Below are 25,957 nucleotides of genomic sequence, written 5' to 3'. Positions count from 1 at the left end.
CATGTCCGTTTATGCATCCAAACGGTGTTTTCAACTTCACTGTATTTACAGTACACGTTCAAACACTCGAATATGCTTTCAAACCCCAGAGAAGGGATTGAGAGACCTTAGAGGAAGATAAATCAGCCATGATGACAGCACAGTGTAGTGATCTTAAAGTACCGTAAAGACACCCACAATGCCACATCCACTTCTCTCCTCAGCACTGTCAGAACCTATTGTCCTGACGTCACTGTCTCCTATCCACTTCATTTGGGTGTCTAGCATGTCAGGTCTACAAATTATCCTCTTTGCAGCTGGCTTGATCTTGTGCTGTGCCTCTGACCTCAGTCTGCTTTGTGGCCCACTACCTTCTCAGCCCAGTTCCACCTGCTGCGACCAACCAGCCCACTTTACCTGGGGTTTCCTGGAACACTGGACTTGGAGTGCTAAAACTGGGACAGTCCCAGGGAAACTGGGCCAGCTGGTCACCCTATGTGCAACATTCATCATCTCAGTAGCACCTAAGTTCAATTGTAGCACTAATACATTTTACAAATTGGTCACCAGTTGGCAGCCCACCTGGAGAGGCTGTGAAGTTTCCTTGGGGACTGTGGCAGGCCTGTTGACAAGTGACCCTTTATGTTTTGTTCATTGCTTAGCAAACTTGTTTCCATTGGAGGGAGGACTTTATTTCTATTTCTTTCAGTCTAGTTGAAGTCCAGACACCATCTTTAGATTGTTACTGTTTTGAAAGTTTCATTCCAGATTTTGATGATATGCTTACAAATCAGAGACACACTTGACATAAATCAGTAGAGTTTACCTGCTTTGTTGGCGGGATCATAGTTGGGGCCCCAGGAAGCACACAAGGCCGAACGTCCACAGAGCTGGCTGAGAAAGCCACACTGGCCTCATCGCTGGATGGACAGCCTCACCCTTCAGAAGAGCATCTCCCTTGCCCACCAGCACTGCAGTTATATCCAAACATCATGATCAAGGTCACAAATAAGTTCTGTGGCCCATGTTGTGGTTGTAGTACTCATTTAGGGCTCAACCTGAGTTCTGTATGTTCATTGGGATAATTCTGTTTTTTCAGGATGGAACATTCTAACACAGTTGGAAAGTGATCACCCATGTTTTGGAAAGTGATCAACCATGTTTAGGCTGTCCATTAGCTTAAAATGTTTTAAAAAATGATTTTCGTGTTCAGATCTATCCTTAATTGCAGGAATTTGAAGAGCGGGGTAAGAATAGTGAGCATAAAAGAGGAATATGGCATCTATATTTCCACTAGGGTCTCCGACGTATATTAGGAAGTACAGGTTGTCCATAGTCATCTTAAGACCCCAAAAGCCATGCTTTCTGCAGGACTGTGAAGATGTGGTGGGAAGAGCACAAACTCAGTGCTTTGGAGGTATAAGGTAGGATTCCTTTTTGGTTCTTGGAGATACCGTATGACATTGTGATCTAGGTGTCATGGAAAACCTGTTTGGTGGTGACCTTCTTATGTGTTTCTAAAGTTATCTGAAATGTGAAAGGGACGGGCCAGATCATCTGTTCAGTGAGTGGAGCGCGCACAGGTGGGTGGGCACTGGCATTCTTCTCTAAGCCGACAGTCTCTCTGGTGCTCTCCTGCAAAGGAAACGCATCTCTGCCCTTTACAGTCCTAATCATGCCACATACTGCCAGGACTATAAACTTCTGTGACGTGTGCGGAATCCAATTTACTTGGAAAAATACTTTCAGATGAAAACATTGCTAAATCATTTGATGTGGGAAAAGTTATAAAAATGTCTAAACAAGTGTTCTTCTAGATGAGATCTTTCATTGTTCGATTTCGAACAATTCACCTGCAATTCGAGTGAGACATACACACCTGCTGGATTAATGCTGTTTACAGTGACGAAATTGGTTTTCTTCCGGCAGCTTCAACACTGTGTTAGAAACCTTGTGTGTATAGACCTTGAACATTGGGATTTATAAAGTGAGAACTATTTAAAGCTGAAACTGGCTGTTTAGTACATGTAAAAATATGTGGAAGGGGGAGAACTAAATACAGCCTGTAGAGTGAAAACTTTCTTAGTCACTCAGTGTGGTTAAAACAAATGACAGGGGACTGCTGTGCAGCTATTTCAGTGTTCCAAATGGAATGTCTAGCGCTCCTTTATCGCTGCTACCGAGGCAGCCTCTTGAGGCCCACAGGCCATCCCAGCCAGCCTCACCCATGTTCTCATCACCCCCTTGTCAAAAATAGGCAGTGCGTGGGGGTGTGGCAACCAAGAAGGGATTAAAGGCAGGGAATTCCAAATAAAGGGCAGCTTCTGAGACATAAAAGCCACTCAGAGTCTTGGATAAATCATATATTTCTCCAGCGTAAATTGAATTAGGAGATGGTGGTGTTTTCTTTTTTAGGTATGGGAGGGCCATGTATCATATGGGAAATATTAAATATAGTAATGATCTGAATACCTTATTTAATATGTGATTATTTTTATGTCTGTAGCCTTTCAGGATGAATAAAACTTGTTTGTTCTGATTTTTAGGCTTTATCAGAAATCTGCAGAGGTAGGGTTTTGCTAGTTGGTCCATTTTGAAAAGGAAGGGAATTAACCTTTGACATTGTGTCCAGGATTAGATGTTACTTATTTATTTTAAGTAGGAGCCTTGCTTGACAAGCTAAATAGGGTGCCAAATCTGAGGTTTGCAGAAATAGGCTTTCAAAATTCCCATCTACATTAAAAATGTATTTCATTATAGCTTACCATCAAGGGAAAAAATAACCCAACATAATGATACCGACAGCCAGTTAGACCTTTTGACAAAAAGAGAAACTTTGGGAAGTGTAAACATGTGTCCACTTACTAAGAGTCTACCAGCCTTTTATGCATTGCTGACATAATGATGTCTTGCGTACTTCCTCTTTGCAAATACAAAAATAAATGACACTGAAACCAAAAGCTCTGCAAATAGTGGCTGTTCAGTCTTTGTAACTGTACTGAAGGCACAGGGTTTTCTCACGATGACCACAGATGGGCTGGATGAATCATCCTAACCTGGCATACTGTGTTTGTAGATCTTTCATTCTGATAAAGTGATTCATTTGGTAAGAGAGGCAATGCAAAGAGGACAAGGCCCAGAGACTCCAGTGGCCTGAGAGGGCTCAAAGTCACATTGTCTTGTTGTTTGATCACACGGGAAGCCCTGAGAGTGGAGCCAAGGAAACCTGGTCAGCCTGTCAACCTGCAGTGGGTCCCACGTCCTGGACACTAGGTATCTGCACATACACCAGCTCCTTTAATTCTCAGATCAATCTCACGAGGTCAATATTATGGTATTTTACAATTAAAAATATGAGGCTCAGAGACATTACGTAACTTGTAACTAAAGCATCTTAGATTCCAAACTACACATCTTGCTGTTCCCTGAACCCATCTCTCCTTCCTCTATGATATCTTCCTTCCCTTTCTTTCCCAGTCCTGTCCCTATTGTCCCCATTCTTTTATTCATTCATGTATTCAAAACATATTGAGCCTTTACACCATGCCAGGCCCTGTGCTAGATGCCAGGATTCACCAGTGAACAAGGCAGACAAGAGCCTTGTCCTCATGTAGCTGACAGTCAATTGAACAAGAACAGAAGTGTGTCCCAAGTAGAGACTAAGGGGCCCTGGGGAGTGGAGACCAGGGAGATGGCACATATAGAAGGGGTTACTGGCTTCCTGGGGAGAATAGCTAGTGTATTCATTGGCCGACTAAGAATTTTAAAAAGATTTCAGCAGGATAGAACAATGGACCAAAACCACTGGTTAAAATTAAGTAGGAATAAGTCTAAAGCCTTTACTTAGGTTTATCATAAAATGAATACAGAATTGGGAAGACATGACTTCGTAGGGTTTCAGGTGAGGCTTGAAGCCCCAGCAATATGAAGCAATGGTTTTAAAAGGTTGCAGTCTTAGGCTCTATCTGTACTAGTTTGTATTCTAAAACAAAGGTGTCAGTAATTCCATGTCACATCCTTAACTGTCTACTGAGCTTTTCTGTTTTAAGGGCAACACTGATTATCAGACAGTGCATAATGAACTTTTAGCTTGGTATATATGAACTAGTGGAAGGTAATTGGCATCCCAAAATAGGTGATTTTCCTTAACAATTCCTAGTAATGTCTACTGCTCACAATATTTAGGATACAATTTTCCAGAAAAAATTTTTTTTTTTTACTATTTTAGTCTAACTGAGGAGACAAAACTGGCTTATGCAAAGTTACAATAAGATAATAATAACATGACCGGTAATTAGTTTATGAAGGCATTGGGAAGAAATAGAGATGGGGGACAGTACAAGGAAGTGGAAAGAACACTGACTTCGGAATTAAAAATATGAGTTTTAATACGAGCTCTGCTTATGTTCATTGTGATACAGACCGTTTGCTTCACATCTCTGAGCCCTAATTTCCTCATTTGTAAACTGGTGCTACAAATATCTGTATCACAGAGTTGTTGCAGCAATTAGAAGCAAAGTTGGGAAAGTGCCTGGCACATTGTAGGTGACTAAGGAAACCCCAAGAAGAGAAATCATTGAAAGAAAATAAGGGGGAAGTCGAGGAAGGATTTTTGGAAGAAAAGCTTTTTGAGATTCATCCTGAAGAAATCCTGGGCATGGATTGACGCCGTGTTGAGAAACCCATTACAGGCAGGGGAAAAACATGACAAAATGAATATATAAGGTCCAGAATTTGTACGGAATGGTGCTGTGATTTCTCTTTGGTCAACCAGGCTGTCGTTTGATAACGCATTTTGTTGAGACTGAAATTCATCGGCAGCTGTCTGTGGCTGGTGATAATCTCTGGGTGTGTGTTGATTTCCCTGCTCCTAAATCCTCCGGACATTTGGGGAATGGTGTTATATTGTTATCAACTTGTTTTTCCCATTTTAATTTAGAAAACTAGCAGTCATGTTAATGCCGTGTAGAATGTCAAACCTTTTTCATGAGAATTTTCATGAAGCACATTTCCTTGTGATAGCTTCCTATGGAAGGGAGCGTTCATTTCTCCTCCTTTACCAACAATATCTTGCAAAGGGACAAGGAGTTTTGTTTTGTGTTTTCTTCTTTATCAGAAGCTACTGCCCCATTCATTAGTGAAGAGGAGCTTATTTAAACTTTATTTTAAAGAGAACTAGATAATATGTTCAACTTGCCACCCTAAAATCTAAGACTAAGAAATGTCAAGCTTGTTCAATAAATACAACTAATAATTTAAAGTACTGTGTAATTCTGGTGTTTGGGGTTTATAAGGGGGTAGGTATTGGTGAGGAAGAACTGAAGTGACTGGAGAGATGGAGGAGGAAGGGAAGGAAGAAGAGAGAACAAAACATGGGGCAAAGAAGAGGCACAAACAGAGAGGGATGCAAAGGAGGAGGAGGAGAAGAAACAAGAGAGACAGAAAAAATAAAGAAGAGGAACAGAGAAATGGGTGGGATCAGTGTGGACTAGGGGTCACTTTACTTCCTGCCAGAGGCCCTGCTTCCCCACCCGCCACGCAAGTCTTGACCCCAAAAGGAGATGACTCTACATCTAAAGACCAAAGTCAGGGGATTTTGTTGTGTAAAGATAAGTGCACAAATCTCTAACACATTCTCACATGCCCAGGGTTGTCAGAGACGTCCAGTTTTAGTATCATCTAAAAATTCCTTTGTCATTAAAAAACTATTGTTGCAGTCTCTTCTTCCTTTTTTATCTTCCTCTTCTTCCTGACAATAGCCCTGACTCATTCAAAACTCAATAGCACATCCAAGTTTAAAATGTTGTGTGTCCCTTTATTCAAAGTTAATTTTTTTAGCCTAGTTGGGTCTTGAAGTGCTCTGATATAAGGACCCCTCAGAAGATTGTGTAAATTGCCTGAATGAAAAGTCCTTTGCATCAGTCAGTGGTTCCCAACCCTGTCAGCACATTAGAATCACCCGGGGAGCTATTACCACCTAGGGTGTCTGGGCCCACTGATTGGGGCGATCAGAGGTGGGGTTGCCTATCATTATTTTTTAAACACCGCAGGTTATGTGATAATGCAACCAGCGTTGAGAAACGTACCTTTGGGGAGATGGCAACAAAATGTGTGGATCATGACTCTAGTGCTAGTAAGGGATCATATAGCTTATGTATATGTAACTGGGATCATGCGGTTTTGCAACTCGCTTTTATGTATATGGTAGAATGTTTGAGTCCCTTGGAAAAATGTTACAAAAAGACTAGCTCCAAAAAGTGAGAGAGATGCTGGTCATGTAGAGTAACAGTCTTGCAAACAATGTTGGAGAAGCTTCATGTTGGATTTGTACCTGCTTATCCACCATCTGAGCACAGCGCTCCGCATGTTGTCACGTTGCCTGCCCACTTGAGCACAGACTCCGCCCTTAGAGCTTCCTTCCATTCTAATTCTCTGCTTTCTGGCATCTTGGCTGCAGCCAAACTCAGCCACAGTGCACTTTCTCTTCTGGCCCTTATTCCAGCCATTTCTGTAAATTGGACCAATCTATAACTCTCCCTAACTACACCCTCATCATTCCATCATTGTCTATTGAAATTTTATCTATCCTTCGAGGTCCTTCTCCCATGAAGCAATCTTAATTCTCTTGTCAACAGATACAATCTTTCTTGTCTTTGAAATCCCACTGCATGTTCTGTTCTCTCTCTCTCTCTTTCTTTCTCTCTCTCCTTATCTGTATTTGTTTTATGGTCATGAATATTTTTATCTTCTTTGTCTAATAAGATGAGTCAAGGTTGAGACTATATACCTTTAGATCCTCTGTTGTGCCTGCCTAGCCCAGTATTCTGCACAGAAAGTGCTCAGCAAATAAGTATTCAGTCAAATTTACTAAAATCAAAAAAGGTCTGATTGAGGTATAAAACTGATTGAGATATGAAACTCAAATTTAGACAGGTGTGTTTGTTAAAATAAATAGGCAGTTTTCGGAGATGCTTTTCTGCTCCTAGACATACAAACTTAGACAAAGACACAGACATAAGAAGCTCATAATCTCTAATACATTCCAGCCAATGTTGAATAGATATCCATGTGCATGTTTCTGGGTGCATTAGGTGCATACAAAGTGAATGAATAAGTCATGTTTTATCCAACCCTAGCTTAATGACTGCCGTGTAGCTCTCTTTTGTAAAATAAGACAGTCACTTATTCATCTTAAGTCACTTCACCTTGACTCATTTGTATGCTCCGTCTTAAATTGTAACCCTGGGATTTATTCTCTTTTGTTTCAGAAGAAAGACAAAGCATTTATGTCTACGAATGTAGTACAATTGCCTTTCTACCAACACACACACAAAAGCAATAATAATTTTTAAGAACTTGCCAAGCATGAGTTTATTCTTTGTGTTGTTCCTCTGGATAATAGGCCCACCCCTCCCCATTCCTGCATCTTCCAAATATCCCCACTTGTACAGTGAATAAAATGTAATTGTTGTCCTGAGGCCATATCTCTCTTCTGCTGCATACAGTAACCACGAGTGTGCATTTAAAAGTAGAATCTGGCCTCCTGAGTTTACCAGTTAATTTAATCTATTCTTTCAGTAACTTAAAAAAAAAAGAATGAATGAAAGAAAGAAAAGAAATCTATTTTAGAAATAAAAATATATCTATGCAGTTTTCTTTTCATGTAGAAGACAAAGAACCTTTCCAGTAGGAGGACAGAATGACAGTTCCACTTATCCTGGCTGCTCAGAAATTAGATCACTGACATATTTTCTGTTGAAGAAGAAACCTTATCTTTGTGGCTAAATTTCAGAATCAATCATCTGAATTTCAGTTCTGCCCCCCTCTCACAAGCAGGGAGCATTATGCAATTTGTACATTTCAATTAGGTTGCCGATAAAAAATGAGTAGCTCGAGGGCATTAGTTTATTACTGGTATCCAGCCATGTTTTCCTTTGCTAAATAACATTCTAAAAGCTTCCATTCTGAGCATAATCACCTTAGGGTGCCCACAGTGTGGCCCTGAATGATTCAATTACGGCTTAAAGTCATTCTCTTCCCCGAACACAAGACTCTAGAAGCACATCTACGGTCTTTTGCATTCAAGAGAGATTTTTTTTTCTTTCATAAACGTTCCTGCAAGGATTGTAAATGCAGATGAGGATTATGTTCTGTCTGACTTCTCACTGTTCTCTCTTCTCTGTCTGATCTGCTTTTATGAAGTGAAGTGTCGTGCCTTAGGATAAATCATCATCAGTTTACCAACAAGTGAGTTTATAAATGATTTGATTCTAATGAGGAACATTTCCCCATAGAACCAACAGTAAAGTGTTCTGAGTTTCCTGCTAACCCATGATAACCTATTTAACTCACAGTGAAACCCAGCTATATGGTATTAATAGTTCCCTATCATTATGAGAAAAGGAGCTTATGTTTCAAGTAACTTGAAATGTCTGGAACTGCTTCTGACATGCAGCAGTTCCTCCTCCCTGCTAGTGATAAGGAGATTCTTTCATTCTCATCACAAACAGCCAGATGTGGTGTATTTGAGTGTAGGGATGCATCAGTTACCTATTGCTGTGTAACAAACCACTCCAAACTTAATAACTGGAAACAATAATAATTCATTGGTTCATAATTCTGTATGTTGGCAATTTAGGCTCAGCTGGTAGGTTCTGGGTTCAGCCGTATGTCAAAAGTCAGCTTGGTGGAATCTGGTGGCCAATATCACCTCCCTCACGTGCCTGGTTATTGGTTTTGGTTGTCAGCTAGGCTCGTCTCTCCACGTGGCCTCTCATACTCTCATACTCTCATACCTGGGCCTCTCATAGCCCAGGAGGCTAGCCTGGGCTTCTTGTCTGAGAGTTCCAAGAGGCGAAGCATGGAAACTGAAAGACCTCTTCAACTCCAGGCTTATAAGTTGCAGTGCTTTGTTTGTTGATCAAAGCAATTCTCAAGGCCAAGCCCAGATTCGAGGTCTCTTCTCGATAAGAGGAGCAGCAAGTTCAAATTGCAAAGGGACACACTGGGATGGGGGGAATTACTGCAGCTGTTTTTGTAAGGAGTCTAAGAGTGTTGGTATGGAGAGGTGAGAAGGTGAGGAGTGGTAAAGGGGGTGAGCCTCCCACTTTACTGTTTCCTAATAATGTGATCTTGGAGAAATTATTAACCTATTCAAGCTTAAGTTTCCTCACCTCTTGAGAGTAAGGCCTCCTTATCACAATTGTTCTGAGATTAGAGTTAATGCTTATACACCACCCTAACAAAGTGCTGGTTACATAAGAGCTGTTAGTAAATGATTATGTTAGTATTTCCTGTCTTCCCCCCTCACCTCTCAGAGGCAAGCAGAGAGGCAGATTCCAGGCACCTCTACCTGGATGCTCCTCAGGCATCTCAAAATCAGCAGATCCACAGAGAGCTCACTAGCTCTCCTTCCCCACCTTCCCGATTCCTATTTGCATCTCTCATTGTATCCCTTTTCCCAGATAAAGGTATCCATCCAAATGACTGCTCCAGTTAGGAGCCCAGGAGCCCTGTAGCCCACTTCTCTGACCCCACATCTACCTATTGATTCCTGCCTTCCTCCCTTAAACAGATGTCTGTGAGACACCTGAGATGTACCAGGCTTCATGCCAGGTCCAGGTTTGACAGGTAAATGAGGCCAATGTGGTTTCTGCCCCCAAAGAACTTGTAATCCAGTAATAATGTGAAAATCTCCACATTTTATGAAAGAAATGAGATATTGTGAGGAAAAGAAAGGGTACTGGGGAAACTGATTTTGCCCACTAGTCCCCTCCACTGCACCCCAGCTGAGTCTGAGCTGCCATTACCACCAGTGGCCCAGCAGCACGGGATCTTCCCCCCTTTATGGTTCATCCTCCACACTGTTGCTAGAGCTATCTTTTTGGAAAAAGTAAATTAATCTTTAATTCCCTGCTTGAAAATCCCTATGGCCCACGGGATTATAATTCACATTCCTCAAGGTGGTGTAAAAGGCCCTTCACTCTAGACCTCATCTAGCCATTTCCCCACCCAGGGACCCTTCACCCTCACAAGCTACATTCCTTCCAGTTCCTTGAATTGCTCATACTCTTGCATGAGTCTGTGACTTCACTTAAGAGAAAGTCTTTACTCTGAACTGCATCTCTTTGATGCTTACCTCTCCCCGTACCACACACACAAAATTTCTATATACTTTTGTACTTCAGAGCTTTAGAACATGGTAGGTGCTCAGTAACGCTTGTTGAGTGAGTGTTTGTGAGGTTGGTCAGAGGTAGGGGGTACAGTGATTCAAGTGAGTGATAGCTGCATGTGGTTAGTGTCTGCTGAAGAATACCATGAGGAAGAAGAGGAGGCACTTGGCACTGTAGGGGTGGGGACTAAGGGTGGGATGAGGGGCATCATCCTATCTCATCTGTGTTGGCAAAACAGCAGTAGAAAGGAAACAGGAATTCCTGTACCCAGTCAGTCAGAAAGGAGTGCTGCAATGGAGAGGTAGTCTCTGAGGCTGAATGCATGCTTCCAGAAACCAGCAGTTTGGAGGAGACTGATGTTATTTTAGTTTTAACTGTAAAACTATTATTACTTTCATAATATTTAATTTTTCCCCATGTTTATATATATTCAAACTGAATATATTTGCAATTTTATTCTGTTACTCTACAATAATTCTGAAGGTCCAAGTTATTTCTCAGCTAGATTTTTAAACACTCAATAGTTTCCTTTTACTCATTCTTTTGATTTTGTCTTTGTCAGCCTCTGTTAGTGCTAAGAAATAACTTACAGTCTATTTACTATTAATGGAGGTCCATTTTGACATTTAATTGATTATAAAAATCAATGGTCCTAGAAGAGGTTATAAAATAATTTCATACCTGTAAGTTCATAGAATCATCACAACTTCATAAATATGACAGAACACAGTTTCATCATTTGTAATATGATGTTAATACTAGCAGCCTACCAAGGAATCCTAATTGGAAAGGAAGTAGTAAAAGTATCTCTGTTCACAGATGACATGATCTTATATCTATAAAACCCTAATGACTCCACAAAAAACTCTTAGAACTTTAATAAATGAATTCAGCAAAGTAACAGGATACAAAGGCAAAACACAAAAATCACTTGCATTTTTATATACTAATAATGAACAGTCCAAATAGGAAATTAAGAAAACAGTTCCATTTACAATAGCATCAAAAGGAATAAAATACTTAGGAATAAACTTAACCAAAGAATCAAAAGACTTTATACACTGAAAACTATAAAACATTGCTGGAAAAAATTAAGGAAGATACAAACAAATGGAAAGACATCCCGTGCTCATGGACTGCAAGACTTAATATTATTAAAATGTCCATATTACCCAAAGCCATCTACAGATTCAGTGCAATCCCATCAAAATCCCAATGGCACTTTTTTCAGAAATAGAAAAACCATCCTAAAATTCACATGGAATGTTGAAGCACTCCGAATAGCCAAAACAATCTTGAGAAAGAAGAACAAAGCTGGAGACCTCACACTTTCTGATTTCAAAACATAAAAAGCTACAGTAATCAAAACAGTATGATATTGGCATAAAGACACACATATAGACCAATGGAACAGAATAGAGAGCCCAGAAATAAACTTTCATGTATAACAGTCACCTAATGAGGGTGCCAAGACTACACAATGGGAAAAGGATAGTCTCTTCAACAAATGGTCCTGGGAAAACTGTGTATCTATATGCAAAAGAATGAAGATGAACTGTTATCTTATACCCTCTACAAAAATTAATACAAAATGAATTAAAGACCTAAAAGTAAGACCTGAAACTATAAATCTCCTAGAAGAAAACATAGGGGAAAGCTTCATGACATTGGCATTGGCAATGATTTCTTGGATATGACATCAAAAGTGCAGGCAGCAAAAGCAGAAGTAGAAAAATGGGACTACAACAAACTTTAAAACTTTTGCACATCAAAGGAAAGAGGCAAGAGAGTAAAAAGGCAACCTATGGAATGGGAGAAAATATTTACAAACCATATATCTGATAAGGAGTTAATATCCAAAATACATAAAGAACTCCTACCACTCAACAGCAACAAAAACAAATAACCCACTCGATTAAAAATGGCAAAGGACTTGAATAGACATTTCTCCAAAGAAGATATACAAATGGCCAATCAGCATATGAAAAAATGCTCAACATCACTAATCATCAAGGAAATGCATGTTAAAACAAAAATGAGATATTATCACCTTGAACCTATTCGAATGACCATTATCAAAAAATAAAATTTTAAATGACAGGTGTTGGTGAGCATCTAGAGAAATTGGAACCCTTGTGCACTATTGGTGGAAATGTAAAAATGGTGTAGCTGCTATGGAAAATAGTGCAGAGCTTCCTCAAAAAATTAAAATATAATTATTATATGATCCAGCAATCCCACTTCTTCATATATAGCCAAAAATAACTGAAAAAGCATCTCCAGGAGATATTTGCACACCCATGTTCATTGCAGCATTGTTCAAGAGGTGGAAGCAACAACCTAAATGCCCACTGACTGATGAAAAGATAAAGAAAATGTGACATTTACATACAATGAAATATTATGCAGCCTTGAAAAGGGAAATCTTGTCATATGGTACAACATAGATGAACCCTGAGGACATTATACTAAGTGAAATAAGCCACCATAAAAAGACAAATACTGCGTGATTCCATTTATGTGAAGTACCTAGAGTCAAACTCATAGAAACTGAATAGCATCAAAAGGAATAAAATACTGTTTTTATGCTGTTTTTATGTTTTGTTTTTGTTTTTTGTTCTTTTGCGGTACGTGGGCCTCTCACTGTTGTGGCCTCTCCCGTTGCGGAGCACAGGCTCTGGATGCACAGGCTCAGCGGCCATGGCTTACGGGCCCAGCCGCTCCGTGGCATGTGGGATCTTCCCGGACCGGGGCACGAACCCATGTCCCATGTCCCCTGCATCGGCAAGCGGACTCTCAACCACTGCGCCACCAGGGAAGTCCGAGTGCTGTTTTTAAACAGGGTCTTAGAATAGTCAAGCTGGAAGTAATCCAGGGTCACCCACAACTAGTCAGTGGAAGAGCTAGTCTCAAAACATGTTTCTACTTTCTACTGCTAAATTCGTAAATAATAGTAATCAATTACTCTGTGTAGTTTACATAACATACGTTCCTGAAAGCCATAATTTGGTCTGTTTTTGTGAAAATGCTGTCAATGGTACTGAAGCAGTTCTCTGAGTCTGGCATACTCTGATTTTTATAGCCAGACAGGAAGTTTCATTTTATTTTGAGCCACAAAAGACTCTTTTCAACCCAATTAGTTAGTTTATTAGTTAAAGGCAAAAATCTTTTCAGGGGAGGTGCAGTGTCTCCCAGAGTATCAGGAGAGATGGTAGCAGGCTTTTCCTTAGAAAATTTTGACAAGGGTGGTCAAGTGGGCCTTGCAGGGGTGGGGAGCGTAAGGGGAGATTGGAGTTTTTGATGAAGGGCTCACACTGTTGAGTGCTGTGACCCAGGAACTTTTATCTAGCACCAAGGTACAGTGTTACCTGGAGAAGATGGTGGAAACAGGAAAATCAGAAAAAGAGTCAGTTGCAATAATTCCAGTGGGAAGTGATGCTACTCCAAAACATGTCAATGGTGGAAGCAGAAAGGAGAAATAAGATACTACGAAACAAGATGTGTTTACCTTCTAGAAGGGAAGGACCAGGTCTGTGATGTCCAGCACTGACACAGCGCCTTCACCTGGCAGGTACTCAATATATAGATGTTTTATGAATTAATGGATTCATTGAAAGTGAGGGCCAAGGGAAAACAAAGATTACAGGATACCTTTATGTATTTTTCTTTTCTTACCTAGTTAGCTAAGAATGTCGGTTCCATTAAGAATCTTCAGTATGTCGAGAGGACAAATCTCGTTCTTGGGAAAGATAACGAGTTCAGTTTGGCTCTGCGTGAATTCAATAGTCAAGTAGCAGTTGGAAATCTGGGACTTGGGAAAGAGGACAAAGGTGGATTTACAAGAGAGCTGCAGAGTGCAGAGAGGGATCAGGATGTCGTCAGCAGGTGGAGAAAGTTGAATTCCTCTGTGTGGATGAGGTTGTAAAGGCTGGCGCAGGAAGAAAAGAGAGGAGGTTATCCATACATGAGAAGCATATGCATGAGAAGAAGGAGAAGGAAGAAAACCAAGCAGAGAAAACCAAAAGTAATTTAATGAGAGTATATGCAAGGGAAGAGAGAATTTTAGTTACAAGATAGGGGTCAAAAAATATTCAACTTTGGGGCTTCCCTGGTGGCGCAGTGGTTGAGAGTCCACCTGCCGATGCAGGGGACACGGGTTCGTGCCCCGATCCGGGAAGATCCCACATGCCGCAGAGCGGCTGGGCCCGTGAACCATGGCCGCTGAGCCTGCGCGTCCGGAGCCTGTGCTCTGCAACGGGAGAGGCCACAACAGTGAGAGGCCCGCATACCGCAAAAAAAAAAAAAAAAAGTATTCAACTTTGAAGAGGAGGCCGAAATATTCAGGAGAAGGGAATGAATTTGTGCTGACCTCAGAAGATGACCATAAATTAATCCCTAAAAATTAACGTATTGAGTAAGAACACTAAAAGAAGTCTGTTGGGCTGCTACTGTGAGCCAGAGGTATGGGCCTCGATGAATGGAGGCCCAGCTGACCCTTGATGGGGCTCGCTTTCTACCCCCTCAAAGCGAACACTACAATCATTCCAGCACAAGAGGATTAAGTTAATAAAGATTCTCTTCTCCTGTATTCTCCTGACTAGCTTCCTTACTATGCTCAGCATTCAACAGGCGTCTTGCTAAGGAAATAGGGGCCTCACAAGGAAGATCGTTGCGGAAAGCTTCTGCTTTAGTACTCAAAAGTTGGGAAATCTCTGCATATGTACAAAGGCTTAATGGGATTAACTGGGATGAAATACTGAGATCTGCTCCTCAGCAAAGGCGGTTTTACTCAAAACCTCTAACACTCAAAAGAGGCGTGCGTTTTTACCACACCCGGTGGTGCGTTTTTACCACACCCAGGTCTCCTCGCCTTTCGTTTTTCCTTACTCTTCTTCACAGAAATAACAACAGCTTGGGTGAGGTGTGTCCTGCTGGGTATTAAAGCAGAGGAGAATGAAAATCAAATTCCTGTCAAGAGCTTTGGATCATGGCTTTAAGGCCAGCCTTAAATTTTGTCTTCTGAGGGAAGTGATATGATTCATTCCCAACAATCGGAAACAGTAATAAGATGCTTCAGTTTTCAGAAATCAAAAGGCATTGTGTGCTCTCCAGAATGCCACAGGAAAAATATAAAGCACAGATTATTCACAATTCAGTAAGTTTACATTATTTTAAAATTACAGAATAACTGGAAGATATATATATATGTGTGTGTGTATGTATATATATTTTATATATATATACATACACACACACATATATATATATACACACACACACATACATACACATATACCACACACGTGTGTGTTAATGCAAACAAATAGGTTTGTGTTGGTTTTCTGTTTTGTTTTGATTTGTCTGCCCCAGTTGGGTCATTTCTGTACTTTTTCATTCAAACTGAGATTGGCCTGTTGTTACTTTGCAAACTGAATATCCATCCACATGCCCTAGGGCATAGCTTTGCTTTCAGGGTATGCACTACTGCCTGTGCATGGTTCGTGTGCATTGGAATCACCTGGAGGCCTAGTTAAACCACAGATGGCTTCCCCACCCCCATAGTTTCTGAGTCAATGAGTCCTGGGTGGGGCCTAAGAATTTGCATTTATAGCAAGTTCTCAAATCTTCTTGGTTCATGGTTCTCTCAAAGTCTCAGTAATGCTTTCACTGTGCCCATAGGTTGGGCTGCCAGACTTATCAGGCAACCTTATTCCTAGGAGGAAAGAAATACCTCACAGTTGCATCTATTAAGTAGTTAGATTCCAACAACTTGAAAAGTATTTATGTCTTAACAACTTACTAGGTATTAAAAACAATACCCTTAAATTGAAAGAAAGTCATTTTTAAATTTCATTATTAATAACCACAATTACTTAATAATGGGATGTGTACACTGGTGGACACTACACAGCTTCTAACACCTTGAAATCAGATTGGATGTCATCACCGTATTTTCTATTCCACACTGATTTTCAACAGGGAACTTGCTTTTTTTCACAGCAGCTGTCGAAAACCCAGCTTCAAAAACTATGGCCTCATGAAAAAGAATGTTGAAAAGAGGTCATGTTGCAGTTGTCAGCTACCTTGAACTAGTAGTTTGCCCAGTATCTGGCAGGTGTCTGGTGTTGCTGTGAGTCCCTTGAAATTTTAAAATATTTCGAGATGCCCCTGTGAGTTTACACAGTGCGCCAGGGCACCTCTGGGCACATTATGGAAACTGAGTCTTAAATGTTGCTGATGCTGCTGGTTTGAAGATTGTGCTTTGAGAACCATTGTACTGATGACTCAGAGAGATCACAAGGCAGGTGTTTTCTGAGCTTTTTCTCATTTTCTTTGACAATCCTTAATATTCTTAAAATGTCGGAAAGCAAGAAATGCAGAAAAATACATGCAAATTTACCATTAATAATTTTTTATTTTTGTAGCAGAATTGGAAAAGGAAGGAATCAGAGAACGAATAAAGATACCACAAAAAGAGTTGCAAGTTTTGAAGTTAAAAGCACTTAAAATTGTGTGCAATTGTTGTTATGGAGCATTTACAAAGTAATTATTTTTTTCAAGCCATTTTTCAGTCATAATTAATTAAACTGGGCAATCCCAGTGAACTAGGTAACGATTATTGTCTCAGCTTTACACACAGGAACTGATAGATTAGGTGACTTGCCTTAGGCCAAAGAGAGCTTAATTTGGTGGAGACAGAAAGCTAAAATCACAGTATTTTAGCTCTCCTTAAAAAACAAGTTATAAGAAACTGGCCTGTTATTTCACTTCAGATTCCCTCAAGCTTCATAGTTAATTTTCTCAAAAATCTTAATAAGGTGGGTGCATAACAAGCAGTGCCGTTTGACTAACGATAAATCTATGGCCAGTTGTGAAAGTGTGCAAGGGTGTGAGTTCCTGAAGCATTTGAGGGAAACTGGTAAATGGAAGAGGGAAGACAATGTGATGAGTTTGAAGCCATGAAGCTATAGACAGAGGAAGACTGGTGGTACTTTGAAAGTTAACTGGGGCTGGTTCCTGTGTCCTCAGGAGCATCTTCTCAGAAGAACAAAATTAAAAGCCCCTTGAGGACAAAGGGACAGAAAAATCATTTTAAACCATCTTGTGGGTAGACGTTCAGCTTCTGTTGATCGAATCACTACTTCAGTGGGGGCCCAGGCCAGGAGGTTAAAGAGAATCTGTTCAGATACAACCAGCCTAGCAAATGTTTCTATGTAGACATATAATTTTAAGCCACATGTGTGTATCAATGTAGTCCTACATATCTTTGGCTCATCCACAATGCCTCAAACAGTGCCTTGTAGGTTAAGCAGTGCTTGATATACATTACTGGGGTTTCCCAAGTATGACTGCAAGATTCTGAAGGAAAAGAGAGGAGACGAGTGGTTATAAATTGAGCGATTGCTTTTTAAATCTATCCTGGAGTCTATGAGATTTGATATACTAGCCAGCCATTTAGATGACTGAACAGAGTACATTCAGATGATACTGAATCATTAGATTGTTAAACTCCTTAAAGTTTCAGATAAAACTCAGTGACCTTATAAATTTAGAGAAGGCTTCCCTGGTGGCGCAGTGGTTAAGAATCCGCCTGCCAATGCAGAGGACATGGGTTCAAGCCCTGGTCCAGGAAGATCCCACATGCCATGGAGCAACCAAGCCCGTGCGCCACAACTACTGAGCCTGCGCTCTAGAGCCCACGAGCCACAACTGCTGAAGCCCGTGCGCCTAGAGCCCATGCTCCACAACAAGAGAAGCCACCGCAATGAGAAGCCTGCGCACCACAACAAAGAGTAGCTCCCCAGCTCGCCGCAACTAGAGAAAGCCCGCATGCAACAACGAACACCCATCGTGGCCAAAAATAAATAAATAAAATAAGTTTATAAAAAAAAAAGTTAGAGAAATGCCACTAGTCCTAGAGTCAGAAGGAGCGATCTGCAATTTGAATCCCAGCTTTGCTACTTATGGCTGTGTGACCAAGGCCATTCTTTAAACTTTCTGTTTCCTGCCTCATGGGTCTGTGTCGAGCTCAAAAGTGAGATAGTAAATGTGAGAGCATGCTGTAAGTTTTCTATTAGATACCATCAACCCAAGGTGATGCTCAGGGTCCAAAATACCTTATCAACTCTGGGAATCTGCTCCTCCTCCAATTCCTTGCTCATAATGCAGGGCTCTCAAAACACATATGCCTACAGGGCAGCAACGCTGGCCTGGGCAAGTCAGCCTGTGTGCACTGTGGGGGTCCTTGCATTGTAAAGCTGTAGGGCACATGTCCAGCCTAGAGAGAGCCACTCAGCCACCACTCTGTGCCAGGCCCTGAGCCTGGTCTCCGCGGTGCCTCATGCCATGTGCTGGACACAAAATAGATGGGCAGTGAGAGGCCGGGGCCTGCTGTCCTGCCTGACAGGACATCACCCCCTTCCCCAGGCCCTTATGCCTGGGTGGCCACTGAGTCAGCAACTTCAGGGCCTGGGCAGCCGCTCGCTACCACTCCCGCCCACTGCTGTTGAGACAGTCCCTTACCATGTCTCACCCTTGAGATAAACTCTAAGCTCTAATTGCCCTTTATAGTTTGGGTGTTCCACTGAAGGATTTCATGTGACCTAAAACTTTCAGTTTTAAAACCAGAATGATAGATCACCCTATACATGGCATCTTAAATTTTAGCTCCTTTAAAACTAATGGCCCGATCTCTACAGTAGGAGTTAAAGATTATTTTCTCTCTTCCTTACATACTCACAGCATTCTGATTACACTTCAATCTTAGCCCTTTCCAGGTGTTTCTGTTTCCTTCACCAGGTTTTTAGCATCTCATAGTTGTGGTCCTTGTCTCCTCCATGGTATCTAACTGGTGCTTTGCCTATCAGGGATGTACTTAACTGTAGAAATAAATCGTTGAGATACAAAATGAGTAAAGACTGACTCCGGGCGTCATAATGGACTAAATAAACAGTAGAAGAGATCATGTGATTCTCAGATGAATCAACATGAGGATAACAGGAAATAGGCTGAGATTTCAGCAAAAGATAATTCCATGTATCAAAAAGCAGCTTTTGACCGGAAGGATGATGGGGGGGGGAAGGGGTATATCTTGTAAAAGATTATGAAATCACCATTCTCAAAATCATTCAGATTGTCCCACCATCGATATATCTCAGTTTAAGATGAAGATTCTCTGAAATAAGGGCCGTAATGCTGGAGGCAGTGTTCAGGCAGGCATCTCCTGAATCCCAGTGGACCAGGATGGATAGATGCCATATTTCCAGCAGAGTGCCATACCCATTTTTCTTTTTAACCAAGGTAGGATGTACTGGCTTACTCCTGTCCAAATTGTGCTTGTTGAGGTTTAGAAGTCAGGACTGTGACAGCATAAAGCTAACTAGCAGCAGGTGATGGTGTTACATTATAGTTGAATACTTTTCCCACAAAGGATTTATCTGGGGACACGAAGACTCAGTGAATTACCATTTGCCACGGCCTTCACTGAAGAACCACAGCTCCAAAATCCTTCCTCCACCATGTGAATTGACCGTCTGCTCACAGTAACTGCAAATTCACTTCCAGGGTTCATAAAGTCTTCCTATGTTCTTGCATGTCTTTGAAATGCCCCAGGCAACTGCTCTTCCCTCCAGTGGAACAGGCACAACAGCTGTGGGATTCACCAAGCCTTGTCTCTGCTCCATTTCTGGCAGCAGGCGACAACTGCCAAGCCGCTCTCCAAAAAGGCCTGCAAATTGTAAACCCATTAAGGCTTAACTCCTAGGGGACAACAAAGAGAGCTGCCTTTGAATGTGAGCTCTGTGTGGGATCACAGAGGCCTCTGGCACCTGGGCTTGTCCTCAGGGCCAGGGCAATCTGTAGGGAAAGTTACAAGCTGCTGAGGGAATATTTTCACAGGTTTTTCCGAACAAAGGGTTCTTTCTTCAAACCCTGTGCAACTCTTTCCTGATTGCTAATTAACCAAACCTAGTGAAAAACAGGCCTTTTCTGTAAATAGCAGTAGTAAGTGTATGTGTGTGTGCACATATGTGTGGTGTGGTTGATGTGCACTCTGATGTGTTTCTGTTTGTGTTTTTTTTTGACACATGACTGAAGCCCTCTTTGGAATTTTTTTTTTTTTAATTTATTTTTGGCTGCACTGGGTCTTCGTTGCTGCGCGCGCGGGCTTTCTCTAGCTGTGGCGAGCGGGGGCTACTCTTCGTTGTGGTGCGCATGCTTCTCATTGCGGTGGCTTCTCTTGTTGCGGAGCACCGGCTCTAGGCGAGTGGGCTTCAGTAGTTGTGACTCGCAGGCTCTAGAGAGCAGGCTCAGTAGTTATGGCACACGGGCTGAGTTGCTCCACGCCTTGAGGGATCTTCCCGGACCAGGGCTTGAACCCGGGTCCCCTGCATCGGCAGGCGGATTCTCAACCACTGCGCCACCAGGGAGCCCCCTCTTTTGAATTTGACAGGATGGTAAGGGGACTGTTACAAGGCATCTCACCCCTCTTAGTAATTTTTGCTATGTGCACATAGTCGTGCTACTGTCTTTGAGTACTGAATATGCTTTGTGTTTTGCTTGAAGTCACCCCTCTCCCCTGAAGCTAAGGGTCTGTCTCACTCTGTCTCTCCTTGTTTCACCATTGCTCATCTATTTTCCCCTGTTTGCTTCCTCGGAGTCACTGTTTAGGAAGTTCCTGCTTGGTCCATCTGTCTTAAATTACTACTTTGTTTACTTTCCCAGACACTTTCTCACCCAGGAACCTTCCCTCTGTTTGTCGCATGTCTTTCGTATGTGGTATGCACTTGAACATCTGAAAGCCCCCTTTCCTCAGAAGCCCCTACAGGGCACTGGCACTCATTATAACGCTGACTCACCACTTGGTGCATGTTGCCACCTAGTCAAAGCCAGCCAGAGCCTGGTGGCCTTCTGGAACTGTTGGTGAAGCCTTCCAAATCCTACCTCTTTTAACTCAGCGTTTCCAGTTACATATTAGTTTTGTAAGTTTCACAATTCAGTATCCTGGAGTTTTGAAAGTGGGTTACATTTTGTTTATTTTATCCATAATTAAGGTGCTTATGGTGAGGTTATCTATCAATTCGATCTTTGCCTTACTGATATTCGATCAATAACTTCTCGTGTTAATTCTGGCCTTCTTGGTTATGACTGTGATGGGGGAAAAAAGCTCTTCACGGGCCTCTAGTGGACATGTAGTGGAACTGCATAAATCTTGTATTCAAATGTATGAAACTGGTGTGACCTAAAGGCCTGAGGCAATCCCAAAACATGTTCTTCATCAGATTTTTAATTAAATAGTATAATAGTGTGTTTGAAGGCATGGAAAATAAGAAAAAATGGTGAAATCAAACTCTTGAGTGACTTTAACTATAGGGTATTATCGACTTAATTGTTGCCTAACGGCAACTGGAATGAGTTTCTTTGTCCATTTAGTCTCTACTTTATAACAGCAGCTGAATTTTAACTTCAAATAATAATTGTAAATCAACTTTACCCTTAATTCATTTTTTGTCACTTTTTATCAAGATCTGAAATCTCTGATATTTTAAGTTTTGTAACTTAAATGTTTCATCCCAAAAGAGTTGGAAATAATATGCCTCTATAAAGACATGCGAGGGAAGTAATGTTGTCCATAGACAACCCCAGCCTTCTCCAAAGACCAGAATCCACCAGGTTTCTCTCCCAGCCTTCATTGATTTTCCATGAGCTTTCCATGTGCTCTTCTTGCCATGGTGCTTCCTCTTATGCTCCCTTTGCCCGAAATAACTCCTCCCTTCCACCACCTCCCCACCTGGTGAAATTCTTCATATCCTTACAAACCCAAGTCAAATTCTATCTTTTATTTATAACTCCCCTCCACACCCCCACCTAACAGAGTTAAAAACTCCGCTCTGCTGTTCGGTTTTACTATCTACTGCGTGTTCAACTGCACATTCAATTTGTTATTTTAAGTTAACTTGCAAAGTATGTCTGTTTCTGCTGCTGGGTCTTGAGCTTTTCATCAATTAATACAGTGCTGTATTTTGCAGTTTTCTCATCATCACTCTATCTGCAGTCCCTAGCACAGCTCCTGCACTTAGTAGAGACTGTTGGATTATTAGCTGTTCCTTTTGGTGCTTGTCCTGGGTAAAACTGGGAGCTGAGAAAGTATGCCACATCTCGTCCCTGGTGTCTCTGTTTGCATCCGGCATCCTACCTCCCTTTTGCTCCCCTTCCACATTTCCAACTTACGTCATTTCCAACTTAAAGTGATTTTAAGGCCCTGAATTACCTTGTTCATGGTATTTGAAATGTAAACCTTATCTTGAATTTGAAATGAAATGCTTTGTCCTATGTCAAGCAAGTATGCTGGTGGGAGAGTTGTTTTGCGGGATGGTATCCTCGGCTCCAAATATAATATAATGACTGTCTCTTCTACCTAAGAATTAGACTAACTTCATTCGTTTGGAAGGGGGCTTCCATACTGCCTTTTGGGTTAAACTTGCAAAATATTTTCAAGGTATTGACTTGGAATGTAGTTCTGGAACAAATGAGCCCTATGTTTAAATCTGTATAGAGTTGAACACCTGGGATCATATTTTGAGCTGTGTATGAGGACAGTGAGATTATTATGAGTCTATCACTGCAAGACAGACCTTGAGCTAGGATAGAAAGGACTGGGGATGAAACTTTGAAGAGGATGACTTTATGGGTAGCTATCTGCTGAGGGACAACTTGAGACTTCACGTCAAACGCTTGAGCAAAGCTCACAGGTAGTGGATGAGACTGACTAAAAGCAACTGGCCACCACGGTGTCACTGAGGCATTTTGTAGGGCCCTTTAAGGCTACTAAAGTGGAATGGAGTTTGCTTTGTTGAAAGAGTCAACTTTGTTTTTGTTTAATAGTTTTTGGAGCTGAGGTTCTTAATCTGGTGACCTCTTTTCCTATCTCTTTAAAACTTCAGAAATTATAAAAAAAAAATGTATATACATATGTCATGCATTTAGTGGGGAGAGCTTTGGAAAGATTCTTGAAAACCTAGAAAAGTTTAAGAATTACTATTTTAAGACATGATTGAAAGGTCGTATGTTTTATAGTATGGGTCATATTAATAGACTTTTTATCTAAATATTGCCTGAACTAGGCTGAATATTACATTTACACATATTGTCCAATTGTTTGTTTACTAAATTCTTTTAATTGGATAATTGAATTAAATTTGAAAACTACTGTCTAGATAACGCTAACACTTTTGGCAATAGCCAGGCACTAGCCTTTTACTAAAGACTTTCTGTACTTTTATGAGGCAAAAGTGAAGGAATTGGAATGATTAGTTGGATCGAAAGAATGATCTATCTTTATTTATTTTTATTTTTTTATTTTTTTTCGGTACGCGGGCCTCTCCCGTCGCGGAGCACAGGCTCCGGACGCGCAGGCTCCGGACGCGGAGCACAGGCTCCGGACGCGCAGGCTCAGCGGCCATGGTTCACGGGCCCAGCCGCTCCGCGGCATGTGGGATCCTCCCGGACCAGGGCACGAACCCGTGTCCCCTGCATCGGCAGGCGGACTCTCAACCACTGCACCACCAGGGAAGCCCAGAATGATTTATTTTTAAAAGAAGGAAAGAGCACAAATAAAATTAATCTCTGAAAATAAGTTATTTGGAACTTGAGCAAGCCATGGGGAGCAAGTGTTAACTTCAGTTATGTGGTTTTCTAAATTTGTAATCAAACATTACCATTAGTCATAGAAAGATAAAAGGAAGGAATAAGATTAAACTATAGATCTAAATATTTGCAAATATAAATTATCTTGGCAAAATGATTCTAGAAGGAAGACACATACTGATATAAAGGAATTTTATTTTAATTAAGGAAAAGATTTAAGAGAAGAACACAAGGCAGTATCTTATAAAACAAAAATATATCAGAGGTACTTATGCTTGAGGAAATGAAAATGCTGTGTTTAATAATCTCTAAGCTCATGATGCAGTGATACTTCACTTATCCAAAATTCAGTATGTAGCAGCATCAATTATATGGAAAAGACCTATAAACAAAGCAATGAAAAACACTGTCCTTGCAGAACCAAGGTTAAAACTGTGTATTAACCCTGCAGTGCATTGTCTGAACTGTTGTCCTCAGATAACTCTTTTAACATCTTTCTCCAGACTCTCAGAACTGCCAATAAGTACTGGGTAATCTAGGACAAGTTGGATGACTTCCACCAAAGTTTTTTTAGTTGACTATCAGATCTTAACTAAATTAATCTGTGGTCTGTTTTCAGAAATGAAATTCTGTAATAATCCCAAAGTGGAAAATGGGTTACTAACCCTTCTCTCTCTTTGAAAGTCATTGTTTACCAATCGTTTAATTTATCAGTGCTTTACAGACCAGTGATCAACACAAAATTAATTCAGTTTTAATGAGAGACAACCTGAGAACAAATAAGAATTATAGCAGTTAGACTCAGGGCCACATTTCTTCAGGTCACCAGTGCCTTCTCTCTGTGACATTATTCATTACCAAAGAGGAATCTTGGAACATCTTGCTGGTTGCTAAAAAAGTTCAAATGGCTGAGAATTTTTAGGGCTTTACCATATACATATTATATGGCTAGCACATATATCGTATTCCTTCTTCATCCCTAACGCAGAGAAGTATGAAGAAAAGGAAACATAGAAACCCAATGGAAATGCACATGGACATTAAATATGCTGCAGGCAGCAGAAAGTACTTCTGGAAATGTTCTATATCTGCTAGTTATATATTAGCCTCGTTTATAAATGCTTGTAAAGTTTTTTTAAATCAAACATAATTTGCTTAATGTAATTTGTAACAGGAATTAATTCAAAAGACCATAATGAATACCTTCTAGCATCAAACACATGTGAGATGATGCAAGAAAGTAAAAAATGAATAAAACTGTTCTCAAGGAGTTCACAGTTTAGTGGGAGGACATCCCACATGCAGATAAAGAGTGGTGAATACTCTAGAAGCATGAGGAGGACATGCAGGCGGGGCCAGGTTCATGGGCACGCAGCCCTGCAGTTTGTGACAGGGCCCCAGGCTTAGAAGGGCCTGGCCGTTGGTTTAATGTTATGCTGTTGCCATTTGAGATTATTAATAATTTTTTAATGTGGTAAAATATACATAACATTTGCCATCATAAACAATTTTAAATATATTAAATGAACATTAAGTTTGGCAGATATATACAAATTCAGGAATTTTTAATTGTTTATCCAATAAAATAAGGAAGCATTGGTTATGGAAAAAAACATTAAGTTTTAAATGAGCACTAAGGTCAGTAATGTTTAAGTATATTCACATTGTTATACAACTGTCACCATCATCCATCTCCAGAACTCTTTTCATCTTGCAAAACTGAAACTCTGTACACATTAAATAACAACTCCCATCTCTCCCTCCCCCCAGCACCTGGCAACCACCATTCTACTTTCTATCTCTATGAATTTGACTACTCTAGGTACCTCATAGGAGTGGAAACATACAGTATTTGTCCTTTGGTGACAGGCTTATTTCATTTAGCATATCTTCAAGCATATGTTGTAGCACCTGTCAGAATATCCTTCCATTTTAAGGCCGAATAATATTCCATTGTATGAATATACCACACTGTGTTTATCCACTCATCATTGATGGGCACTTCAAGTGCTGCTCCAAGCTTCGCCATTAAGTAGACACTCGGTAAATGTTGATACCATTTGTCTTTCTTTTTGGAAATAATCACTTCCTTGATTTACCTACCTTGCTAGTCTGAGAGCTTCCTGATAGAAAGAACCGTGCCTTATATATCTTTGGCCCCA

General features: G+C 40.8%; 1 protein-coding gene across 4 annotated transcripts in view; it reads left to right on the top strand.

The window, feature by feature from the left end:
• Positions 1-25,957, top strand: part of STARD13 (StAR related lipid transfer domain containing 13) — a 320,629-nt gene that overhangs the window by 177,735 nt on the left and 116,937 nt on the right. The window contains exon 1 of one of the 4 annotated variants that reach the window (XM_060287919.1): positions 20,486-20,605. The exons of the other annotated variants lie outside the window; for them this stretch is intronic. The gene's annotated coding sequence lies outside the window, so the exon portion shown is untranslated. Of the gene's footprint in view, positions 1-20,485; positions 20,606-25,957 lie in introns of those variants that run through there. 4 annotated transcript variants of the gene reach the window in all.

The sequence above is a fragment of the Globicephala melas genome, chromosome 18 (genome assembly GCF_963455315.2).
Source record: "Globicephala melas chromosome 18, mGloMel1.2, whole genome shotgun sequence".
Lineage (NCBI taxonomy): Eukaryota > Metazoa > Chordata > Mammalia > Artiodactyla > Delphinidae > Globicephala > Globicephala melas.
This window is presented reverse-complemented; position numbering and strand designations above follow the sequence as displayed.